This window comes from Lissotriton vulgaris, chromosome 10 (genome assembly GCF_964263255.1).
Source record: "Lissotriton vulgaris chromosome 10, aLisVul1.2, whole genome shotgun sequence".
Taxonomy (NCBI): Eukaryota; Metazoa; Chordata; class Amphibia; order Caudata; family Salamandridae; genus Lissotriton; species Lissotriton vulgaris.
The window spans coordinates 990903630-990917145 of record NC_141698.1 but is presented as its reverse complement, the minus strand read 5'-3'; positions in this window follow the sequence as shown (position 1 = coordinate 990917145).

Genomic DNA, 13516 nt, shown 5'->3' with positions numbered 1-13516 from the left:
CCTCCTAGAGAACTCAGCTTTAACATAAATGAAAAACATGCTACCCTTGTGATATTCAGACACATACATATTAAGCGAGATGAGGAGGTAGACTATTAGAAAATGATCAAAATAATAGAAAAATAGAAGAAAAGTTTAACATGTAAGAAAAATGGTATGAAAGATATTCTAGTGTAAGAATATAGAGCGTATGGAGTTTAGAGAAGAAGTTTCAGACCTATTATGGAAGGGTAATCATCCATCATCACATTAACCTATGTGAACATGTAATTCCTCATTGTCATTCAGTCCAGCAGGGGATTTACTCCAGAGTAGAACACTATACTCCAACACCCTCAGTCTCTGCCTTGTGTGTTTTTCAGTTCCCTATCAATCCCAAAATAGGACAACAAATCACTATCTTTGTTATGCATTGAAGCCCAGTGCCTTGCCACTGGATAATTTGTGTCACAGTTTTTAATTGCTCTGTAGTGTTCAAGTACAGATCTCTTCACTGGGCAGATAGTACTGCCTACATACCTATGTCCACAGTGACATACCAGCACTTAAACCACATTTCCTTTTTTTTATTTATATTTTTTTATTGTATGAGAAAACTGAGAATAAACAGCAAATACAATTCCTTCTAGAAATCTCACATGTATTTTTATATCCCCCGGGGTGGCGCCACCCCATTATCCACCAGGATCGATTTCCTAATGGGACTTTAAAACTGCGACATTCACAAGTTTTTTAAACAAGTCCTTTATCCAAAGTCTTTCCCTTATCTAATCCAATATTTCCCAGACAAAATCCTTATTTTTTTACAATTCTAATGGTCTTAATACATTTTTAAGGCAACTTTTGTCAGCGTTTTCACAAATATAGCATGGGGGTCCAGAAGAAGGACATAGCAGCGCGTAACCACTCATCATCTAAACTGCATATACTATTCTTCTTCTTGTCATAAAATGCTAGTGCATACATTTTATCTTATATATTACACCCATTTTCCATATTCAGATGATGGCACTATGGATCTGCATCTGCTCTAGCAGGACAGAAGATGGTGACGGCAATGGACATGGGTAACGGCCACTGGAGCAAGAAAACCCGGTAGATTAAGCTTGGCGTTTCATATTCCTTGAGCAGGGACGCGCTAAACTCACCGCCACATCTTCTGACTCACCACAGAGCCGTGAGGGAAATGGCCAGGGGTTTTCTGCAGCCTGCATCGCGCCATGACGGAAACGGCCACTGAGACCCGGGCTGCCAAACTACAGCCTGCATCGCGCCGTGACGGAGTTGGCCATTGGGACCCGGGCTGCCAAACTACAACTCCCAGCAACCCCGGGACACCTGGTGCACCTGCGACCTCTCAACCTGCGCACAGACGTGCTTCAAATTCGGAGAGCGCGCCACGCATCATGGGACGTGCGCGGGCGGTGCCCGGACCAAGGGCGGGCCCATTTGAGCCCGTTCGAGACTGCGAGAGGCTGGGCTGGGCCCTCTCTCTTAGTTTTCCAACTGATTTACTCACCGTGGTCTATCAGTAAGTGATTATTTGTTATACTTTAGATCCCTTTGTGATTAGTATCTTATTGCGGCGGGCGATGGCAACATGTGAGGGACGAACAAGGAGAAACCCCGGATTGGGCTATGTGGCAGGAACATTAGACCAGTTTATCACATGGGCATCATCTGTCTTAGCCCATGAGATAGCGATTACCGAACGTAGACTTTTGTTGGATCCTACACTTTCAAAGAGGTCGTCATTGGGGGTATATAGAATGTTCGCTCACCGTTGAATGTCTTACAGTCCCCCCTTTTCGCTGCTTCGCAGCTGTTGAGTCCAAACCGGAATGCCCCCTTGAGTATTATTGCAGAGCGAGAGGTTTCACGCCCCTTGTTGGACCGGGGTGAGGCACTGGAAAATCCTTCCAATAATACTGTATTATGTACTGCTCTGATCCATAACAAACCTGCTAAATCTAAGCAGAATGCACAGGGTGCAACCTCTAAAAGGAAGAGAGGAAGAGCACAACAGAAGGGGAAGAACGCTAAGAACTCTAAGTCATCTAAATGGAGTAAACCAGATAAAAGCCTAAATGTGGTCCCTGAGGTGGAGGCCTCACCTCCAACACTCTTAGTGGTAAACAACCAGAACCCAGAAGAGAGGACCACTGGACTCCCAAAAATTGATGAGCAATACTGGTTAAAAATAGGCGTACTAATAGAAGCATCCTTTAAACCTATCCTAATGAGACTCTTGACAATTGAAAACAATTGAGTCCTCACTAAGTAATGTTGTTAATGACATTAGGAGAAACTTAGTGGATGATGTACAGGGTACTGATCCTTTGAGGGGGGAGGAGGAAGGGTGGACAAGGGCTGCACGGGCACTAATTTATTTGCAACTGTAGGTATGTGCCCCCAACAACTGCTGATTAATCCCAAGAGGCTAGTAACAACCAATAAAGGAAAACCGATGGTTGTAGAGCCAATGGGTGAGGGACTGAGGAAAGCTCGGGATGTAGAAAACGCCCATCAACCTCTAGACCTTCCCCCTGAATGTACCCCATATTTTACTGTTTTGACTGTCGTCCCAGAACTAAGGCAAGGGCACCCTGAAACACATGACCAGTTAAAAAACAAGGTAATACACTGGTTAAACATTAATAGACTACTCCCCCCCAGGCGCAGTCTAGAATTTTGTAAGAAGGGTGACCTGGGTAGGAACTAAGCAGAAAAACATTCCAGGAGATTGTATTGTTATCAACTTTAATGACCCATGGGCTGCTTTGCATGTCTGTGGGGGTGCGTTGGTAAATCCGCAAACTCTCATACAGGCAAGGGACCTGGGTTACTTTTATACACCACCAGTCATCCTCCCGAATCAAGGGAACTTAGAGTATGAGGAAAATAGGAGGGCCCATTTAGTTAGGAAGTACATTGGTCCAACCATGGAAAATGGTGCCCAACCACCAGCCATCCCCCTTTACAATAGATTCAGTGCATTAGACCTTGTAGATTGACTGACTATGGTCGACATTGATCAATCTCTAATTACGGGCAAATTCAAAAAGCATCAATGTATCACCATGTCGAGATGCAGATGACTCACCCAGACTGATGCCTTTAGTGGGTGGTAATAAGGCAATGCCATCAAGACTGGAGCAAAATGGGGGGATATTAATAGTGAAGAAGTTGTCTGCCAGGTTATCGAACTAACTGGAGTGGGAGTAGTATTTTTTACCCCTCAACTATCCAACACTTTCCCTATAGTTGCACTCACTGGAGTGGGAAAGGTAATTGTTATTCCTCCACTATCCAACACTTTCCCTACTGTTGCACTTACTGGAGTGGTAATAGTTATTTTTACCCCTCCACTATCCATCACTTTCCCTACTGTTTCAGTCGTTGGAGTGGGAATAGTCATTTTTATTCCTCCACTATCCAACATGTTCCCTACTGTTGCACTAACTGTAGTGGGAATAGTAATTTTGACCACCGCTATCGAACACTTTCCCTACTGTTGCACTCAATGGAGTGGGAATGCAAATTTTTACCATTCCACTATCCATCACTTTCCTTACTGCTCCTGTCGCTGGAGTGGGAAAAGTCATTTTTATTCCTCTGCTATCCAACACTTTCCCTACTGTTGTACTAACAGGAGTGGGAATAGTAATTTTTACACCTCCGTTATCCAAAAATTTCCCTACTGTTGCAGTCACTGGAGTGGGAATAGTCATTTTTACCTCTCCACTATCCAACACTTTCCCTACTGTTTTACTCACTGGAGTGGGAATACAAATTTTTACCCGTCCGCTATCCAACACTTTTCCTACTGTTGCACTCACTGGACTTGGAATAGTATTCTTTACCACTCCACTATCCAACTCTTTCACTATAGGGAACATTCCAGCCAGCACACCAGCCAGAAGGAGACCCACTTACCTGCTGGATGCCACTCCGCTCCTGGGGCCCTGACGCTGTGGTCTCGCCGCCCTACTCCATCGCGGTGGCTGGAGACTACAGCTCCCAGAGGGCAGAGCGATCACTTCCGGCCGGCCACTTCCTGCCGCTGCGCGCCCGGAGGCGCTATTTAAACAGGGCATCTCCTCGGTGGAGTGGGGAACATTCCAGCCAGCACACATGCCAGAAGGAGACCCACTTACCTGCTGGACGCCACTCCACTCCTGGGGCCCTGACGCTGTGGTCTCGCCGCCCTACTCCATCGCGGCGGCTGGAGACTACAGCTCCCAGAGGGCAGAGCGATCACTTCCGGCCGGCCACTTCCTGCCGCTGCGCGCCCAGAGGCGCTATTTAAACAGGGCATCTCCTCGGTGGAGCGGGGAACATTCCAGCCAGCACACCAGCCAGAAGGAGACCCACTTACCTGCTGGACGCCACTCCGCTCCTGGGGCCCTGACGCTGTGGTCTCGCCTCCCTACTCCATCGCGGCGGCTGGAGACTACAGCTCCCAGAGGGCAGAGCGATCACTTCCGGCCGGCCACTTCCTGCCGCTGCGCGCCCGGAGGCGCTATTTAAACAGGGCATCTCCTCGGTGGAGCGGGGAACATTCCAGCCAGCACACCAGCCAGAAGGAGACCCACTTACCTGCTGAACGCCACTCCGCTCCTGGGGCCCTGACGCTGTGGTCTCGCCGCCCTACTCCATCGTGGCGGCTGGAGACTACAGCTCCGAGAGGGCAGAGCGATCACTTCCGGCCGGCCACTTCCTGCCTCTGCGCGCCCGGAGGCGCTATTTAAACAGGGCATCTCCTCCGCATCGCGGACGCACGCGGACGGCGCCGGGCGAAGCCCGGGCAAAGGGCGGGCCCTCTGTGGCCCTCAGAGGCCGAAGGAGGCCGGGCTGGGCCATAGCCCTAACTTAGACTTCAAGAGGTGAGCGGGGGTATAAGCCAACATGGGGAAGCGTAATAACACGTCTACTGTGTCTGCACCCAAGTCTTCTCCTACTACCCTTCCCTCCTTTGAATGTCTTCTTGAAAATGCTCTAACCCTGGTACAAGAAGAAATTGCTAACACAGAAAGGAGGATGTCTTTGGGTCACACCAACAATGCTTTACACTCACCACAAGCAAGGCTTCCCAACAACCCTCCGCTATCTCCTGTAATTACCATTGTGAAACCCTCCACCACATTAACATCATTGGAACGGCAGCCTGGGGAGAGCAGCCCGGTCATAACTATTGACTCACAGCCGGATTGTGCCGCACAGCCCATCACTCCACCCCGGCCCACGCCTATGTGTAACAAAGCCGGTGAAGGTAAAAGAAAAAGGGGCCCCTTGAAATCGACCGTCAATAAAAGGAAGCAACCTGCCCGTAATAAGAATCAGCCCACTCCACAGTGCATGTGGACCAGAGGGAAACATCAACATTCTGTGGAACAAATTGCCACTACTGATTCACTTCAACATGATGCACTAGCCCCGCCCATAATCATTCCTAGTGACGACCACAACTCCTTGGGCACACAGACTGAATTATTGACTGACAGTATTATTCAACCCAAGCCAAATGGGAACTTGATCGAGACAATAGTTGATACTGTTTTTAAACAATTAGAATGTCAAATGATAAAGCAATTTAATATCGTTTTTAAAAGGTTAGATAAATTAGAAAATTTAGTTAAAAAGGAAGAGGTAAAAAGGAAGGGGGTGATTAGCCTTGACCAGCTCAGGGGTGAGCGTCTTTTGAAGGACCTGGAGTCTGTGTGTAATGCGCCCAGTACTAGTAGCAGCAGTATGAAGGAGGTTCCCAAACCTACCAGTAGTACCTCTACAGCCAATAACACACCCCGGCCCACTAACCCAGGGCAGACTAAACCTGCCCCTAAAGCAAAGCCAATCACTTCTGCAGTTGCAGGCTCATCTAACCCTACTATTTCAACCAACATCTCTAGACAAGAGGGTCACAACACAACCATTTCCTCTGTAAATCACGTGGCACAAAATAGCGATAATGCCAGGAACGCCCAACCAATAGTCAATAGACCCAGAAAATTACAAGAATCCACCCTCCATTTACCACCTGACGCCTGCCCCTACGTCTTAGTCTTGGCAGGCGTCCCACCACTAAAAGAAGGACAGGGGGAATCCTGGGTCCAGCTGAACAACAAGTGCATCGATTGGCTGAGCAAACATAAGGGGGTTGGCTATGACATTAGGAACGAAATTCTGTCTGCCCGCCGTGTGAGCTGGATCGGTCCCTTAAGTAAAGATCTCAATGGGGACTGTATTGTCCTAAATTTTAGGAACCCCGGCACTGCTAAATATATACTCAACCAAAATAGCCCTAACACCGGACCCTCAACAGTTGTCACTCTCTTGCCTCTGGGTTATTTTTACAGGCCCCCACCCATGCAAGCCTTCTCTGCCCCTTATCCCTTCCAACCTTTTCCACCACAGTCGCCTTTCCCACTTTTTAACAGATTCTCTGCCCTGGCAGACACATGGAGTTTGGATTGACCACTAGATACTCTTTCACATACACAAGCTGCTGAACACACTTACAACGAGGCCTCTGTTGGCATTATCCCTACCAGTCCAAGTGTTTCACCACCGAATCCTCCAGACAGGCGCAGTATGTCATCTTGCCCTAAAAAAGGCGCCCCTGGCCAAATACCTACCATGGACCTGGATGAATTCTCTGTTTTGAGCTGGAACATTGCCGGCCTTAATGCTAAAATGAACATCAAGTCTTGGATTGATTGGGTAACAGGCTTTGATGTCCTAATGCTGCAGGAAACTTGGTGTACAAGATCTTTACTCCTTGAGGGTTATAGTTGCCATAACTTGATTGTTCCGTCTCCTGCTACTGGTCGCCCAAGTGGAGGCCTATCAATTTGGGTGAAAATTACAGCCGGAGTCAAAACCGAACTATTGCCAACCAATAACAAAAATTTTATGGCCTTGAAATACCATGGACGTTTAAAGTTATGCTTTATTAATTTTTATAATAATGATTTTATAACCCATCCTAATGTTAATTTTTTGGATTTGTTTAAATTTATTGATGATGTAGCTGATGGTCAAAAATACGGAAGCTATGATGGCATTTGCCTAGGGGGCGATTTCAATGCTCACATTTACCATAGCTCCATGCCCTGTAGGAGAGGTGAGGAATTATTAGATCTGTTAGCAACACGTGACTTAGTTGATGCTATGGAGAAACTGGATATGGGTGTGATCTATGTACCTGCCCCTACATACATTGGCCGAGGGAGCTCTACCACTATTGATTATGTTTTTATTTCATCTCTCCTTGAGGATCTCCTTTTGAAATCTAAGGTCATCACATCCCCATACAGTGATCACTACCCGATTTTAATTTGCCTCAAATCTATCAAAACTTCAAAAAATAAAATAGAAATTGGGGCAAAAAACTTAACAGCATCTACAGACAGGTTAAGGGTGGCATGGAGGGGGATAGACAACCGAGGAGTTTTGGCGAGTGTCATCCAAAAACATCCTACTCTTGTCTCGGTATGCCTATCAACCACCAATACAGGGCCTGATATTGTCAATTCTTTTTGTGAGCTATGTAAGGCGATAAAAGGAGAAATTTCTAAACCAGTCCCAGCCCATACTAATAATTATCCCAGGTGGTTCGACACCGCTTGTTCCAAAGCCAACCGGGACCTTAGGGCTGCCCTAACTGCAACACGACAAGACGTATCTCTGGTTAGGACCTTGAGACTCAGGTACAAATTTTGTTTAAAAACTAGATCAGACGAATTACTAAAAGATCACTGGGACTCCCTTGTCCGTACTGCAGCCCTACGAGACATCGGCGGATTCTGGAGGGCTGTCAAGAATCTGAGGTCATTGGGCTCTAACATCAGTCCTATCAATTGTAACATCACGGGGGATGCGTGGGTTGACCACTTTTCTAAGATCTATGACGCCCCTGCGACTGGCAATCCAATTATAACCATCCCTGCTATACAGCCACTAAATATTTTGTTGTATGAAGTTAAAGATGCAATCACTGAAAGTGCTGGCAACAAGGCCCCCGGCCCAGATGGCTTATCCATCGATCAAATCAAATGCGAACTTGACTTCTGGGCACCCCTGTTATGCAATGTATTTAACAACTTAACCACCACTGTTGTACCGACAACATGGTCTTGTAGCACCATTGTGCCCATATTTAAAAAAGGCAATAGACTGGACCCTGGCTGCTATCGCCCAATATCATTAATTGATAATACTCTAAAAGTTTTAGGCAGGGTTCTCTTTAATAGAATTAGTACTTGGGCAGAAGAACATACCATCCTACATCCCTGCCAGCTAGGGTTCAGGAGTAAAGTGGGCACGGTGGAACAGTGTTTGAACCGTAACCTACTTATGGCCAAATATACCATTGCTAAAAAATCACCCATATACTTTGGTTTTATGGATTTAAGTTCTGCGTTTGATTTTGTTATTCGTTCTTGTTTATGGTCAGTTTTGTTAACTTATGGTTTAGATGAATCCTTAGTTTATTTTCTGGCATACCTTCATAGCGATTTGAAAGCCCGTGTTCGTATAAATAATGATGGCGAAGTCTCCAATGATATTTTAATTGGTAGGGGGGTCAGACAAGGTTGTGTACTGGCCCCCCCTACTTTTTATTTTGTATATTAATGATCTGAGCACCTGTCTGAGCAAACTAACCAATGATGTTCCGCAAGTTAACGGCAATTCAGTTCCCGCATTGCTTCTACGCGGACGATGCGGTCCTTATGGGCCGCACCCCCAATGCCTTGCGAATCTTAATTTGTGGCTTTGTTAAATTCATGGCAGATCTTGGGCTTTGTACTAATTTAAAAAAATCATTCATAATGTCTTGCGGCCCGAAAAGTTATAAAATAAGCCATATCCAATCAGGGGATGATATTTTAAAATGCACTTGCACTTTCCCATATCTCGGTCTGCTATTTTCCAATACCGGCTCTTGGCAACCCCATGTCGCTCTGGGTAAGAATAAAATGAGCAAGGCCATCAATTCATTAACTTCTCTTCGCCAACCCAAACAAGCAGACGTGATTGTGCCACTTTTACAAATCTATAAAACACAATGCCTGTCTGTGGGCACCTATGGTGCCGAGATATGGGGTTATTCCAACAGCATTCAATTACAGTCCGAAGAAAATAGATTCTGCCGGAAGATTTTAGGGGGGGTAATAAGTGCACCAACTCACATTTGTCACAGGGAACTAAACCTCCCTTATATTGAAGATTTCATAAGATCTTGACCCGCTCTGTTTTGGATAAAAATTTGGTGCAACCCTGCCGCTTCCTTGTCACGTGATATCATCAAGGACTGTTTAAAATGTGAGAAGGCTGACTGTGTACCCTGGCTCAGGGCTGTAGAAAACAGTTTATCAAGTGTGGGCCTGGGCCACCTTTTCACATCCCCACAACTGATTGATCAAACACATAAGAACTTAACAAAAAGGGCTCTTTATGAAAGTTATCGCAAGGAAAGGCTAAGGCGTGACCTGACAAAACCTTCTATAATTAGATATACCGCCTTTATGGAGCCATGCGAGAAACCATCTGCCCCGCCCCAGAGTTACCTACGCTTAAAACTAGGCAGATGGAACAGGAGTTTGCTATTCGGATTTAGAGATGGAAGCATCATAAACTTACTTTGTTTTCCGCTGGGTTTTAACAAATATGTGGAAAGTACAAAATGTCCTTGTAATCACGGTGGCACACAAAGTTTGCTCCATTTCATCTTCTTTTGTGGTTTTTACAGATTGCACACTTTGCACTTTATAATGCCGTATTGTAGAAAAAATGCTCAAACCGATTTTAAGCTAGCTTTTACTGATATTTTAATGTTAAAAACTGACGAAGCCATCTTCAGAGTAAGCAGCTTTCTTAAAGCAGCTGTTCGATCACGTGCTTCTCTGCTAATAGACTGAAACATTTGCACTATGCGTATTCTTCGCACTTCTGCTTATTTGCACAATGCATATCTTTGCACTAAGAATTGTATTTTTGCACATGATTAAATTGTATGTGGATATGTGTTCGGATATGTGGGACGGGATCTGTGTTTTATATTACTGATGAATTTTATGTTGTACTTTTATGGATGTTTTACAATCCGAATAAAGATCATTTGACTTTGACTATAGTTGCATTCACTGGAGTGGGAATTGTGATTTTTACCCCTCCACTATCCAACACTTTCCCTACGGTTGAACTCACTGGAGTGGGAAAAGTTATTTTTACCCCTCCGCTATCCAACACTTTCCCTACTGTTGCACTCACTGGAGCGGGAATAGTAATTTTGACCCCTCCTCTATCCAATACTTTATCTACTGTTGCACTAACTCGAGTGGGAATAGTATTTTTACCTCTCCACTATCCAACACTCTCCCTACAGTTGCACTCACTGGAGTGGGAAAGGTAATTGTTATTCCTCCGCCATCCAACACTTTCCCTGCTGTTGCACTTTCTGGGGTGGGAATTGTCATTTTTACCCCTCCGCTATCCATCACTTTCCCTACTGTTTCAGTCACTGGAGTGGGAATAGTCATTTGTATTCCTCCACTATCCAACACTTTCCCTACTACTGCACTAACTGTAGTGGGAATAGTAATTTTTTCCCCCTGCTATCCAACACTTTTCTACTGTTGCACTCACTGGAGTGGGAATACACATTTTTACCCGTCCGCTATCCAACACTTCCACTACTGTTGCACTCACTGGACTGGGAATAGTTTTTTTTACCCCTCCGTGATCCAACACTTTCCCTACTGTTGCACTCAGTAGAGTGGGAAGAGTAATGTTTACCCCTCCTCTATCCAACACTTTACCTACTGTTGCACTCACGGAAGTGGAAAAAATTAAAGTTTAAATACTTGTAAATAGTTTAATGTTTTGATATAATGTTTTTGAATTAGATTTTATGTTTGTGTATGTATATATATACATTTGTAAGTTTTCAAATATAATGCTAAATAGATATTATGACATTTTGCAAATACTTTTCCTGCGGTAATTTCCAAGTACATGGAAGGCGCGTGACACAGAAAAACGCCTAGAAGGAAGTTTTGCTTTTGTGTTTTGCCGGTTTACACTGCAATATTCTCACTCACGCAAATTATCGTGTGAAATAGCCTATAAACCCCAAACAATTCGAACTATTGGCCCTACATTAATGCGAATACAACAATCAGGAAACAGTGTACTATACAAAAAATAAGAACATTACTGATAGATTTGATTCTCCATACACCGTTTCCTTTTCACTTGTCTTGTTCTATGAGAAGAGATTGTGCTATGAAAGATAGCATGCATACTAAATAACCAATATTTCTAGCAGCAGGAACCTCACACCTTGGTCAGGCGAGAAGCATACACAAAGACTTTTCCAGACCTACACACAGAACACAGTTGTTTTCCACAAACAGTGTACACAAAAGAGGTAATATGGAGGAGGAATCTGAGAGAAGGGCGGCTGCCCTTAGTCTCTTCGCCAGAGCGCCTAATAAAAGACAATCTATAAGGATTGAAAGCAAACCCAAAGATACCACACAACAGGATAAACTTAGGCGATTGGAGAAGATCAAAAAAGCTGAAACATCCAAGTGATGGGAAGCAATCTCACGACAGGATTACATATATAAAGACATGGTTCCTAGAGGACTCAGAATATACAATACCCCCGCATACGAATCCCCAACCCAAAAATGCTTGAGGAATGGTCAGAAAATTCAGCGAGTAGCTCGAAACAGATGCTACATATTCTGCTCAAATACGCATAGGAAGCCAGGAAGGCACTACAGGAAGAACTAAAGAAACTTGAAGATGAACTAAAAAACTATAAGGAACAGGAAATAATAACTACATTTGTGGATGACCTCAAGACAAGATTCAAAACTTATGAGGAAGACATTAAAGCACGTAAGCAGCGCAATCTCCATCGCGACTGCATAGACTATGAAAGTGGCCGGATACTGACGTATTCTCACAAATATGACCACTTGTATGACAAGTTATCACTAGGAGAACCTCTAGAAAGGGAGACAGAATATGCAAATGGCACTGACTCTGTAGTGACGTGAAAGTGGAGGAACAACGGGTACAGACACCACAAGCCGGAAGGGAACAGAGACAGAAAATCCAACCGACTTTTTGGGACAAATTCCGTGTCCTGAGGACACGGAGAGAGAAACAACAGACCGTCCAACCAACAAGGACATGAAGAAGAGGAAGGGGCCCGAGGAGAGGATGAGAAAGAAACCAGGAAGAAACTGGAGAAGAAGGAAACTCCAACAAAACAAAAGAGGCAGAGGGTGTAGAAATCGTCTAATGGGAACAAAGCAGACGGGCCCGAAGAAACAGAAATAATGGAAGACGACATGGTAAATAGAACAGTGATTCATTTGTCTTACAGACCACTATCGATGTTCGAGAAATGTGCACTCTGCTTAGGACTCTCCTTCTGCCCTACCACCTCCTTTAACTATCCCGAAACCAGAGTAGATATGTTTACATTTATCAGAAATGTCAAACTGAAAAAATGGCACATGCTGAAAGGGAACACCTCCGGTCCCACAAGTTAGACTCAGTGATGAAGAGAACACATATCTCAGCATAAGAGATAGGGATACGATGATGGCGATGCAAGGGCTATACCAGGAATCAGGACTATTTGACCTGGACACTGAGCCAGAAGTGAGAACAGATAGACTGGCCAACACCACATTCAAGCCTGAATCCATCTTTTCAGCAACCATGCAACATGACAATATAGATGCCTTTCATGAGACTACCATCCATGACTTGATGGCGTTTCAGAAAATCAGAAACCACAGAAATAATGACTCCACTAACTTTTCCAAAAAACAATGGGAGTTCATTAAATCCCTCAGTGAAGATGAGACAAAGGGGGAAATATTGTACTTTGGGACAGGGGGTCATATATTTTGGAAGCTACTAGACAACTAACTAATACCTGATTCTATGTCACTACTACCATGCAGGAGTACAACACCAGTATCATCAACATATGGGACACACTCAAAGGTTACAAAGATAAGGGGAGGAATATTGTTACTTGAAGTGCAATTACCCTAAAATCTCGATGTTTTACCTTCTACCAAAGGTACACAAGGATCCCATGGAACCTCCAGGGAGACCTATTGTGTCATCCATTGGCTGTGTCACTGAGAATATCTCAAAATACATAGACCACTTTCTCCGTGAATATGTTGAGAAATTGCAGTCACATGTTAGGGATACCAAACATTTCCTGGACAAAATGAAGGACATTGAATAGAAAGAGGGTTACCACATGATCTTCCTCGATGTGAACTCACTGTATTCTATAATTGATCACTCACTAGCAATAAGATGCTGTCAACATTATCTTAACACATGCGAAATGTGTTACCTTGAACATACCGAAATGCTATTAGAAATGATGCAGTTCTGTCTTCTCAACAACATATTCATATTTAATGGTACCATGTTTAAACAAGTACTTGTCATGGCAATGGGCACGTGC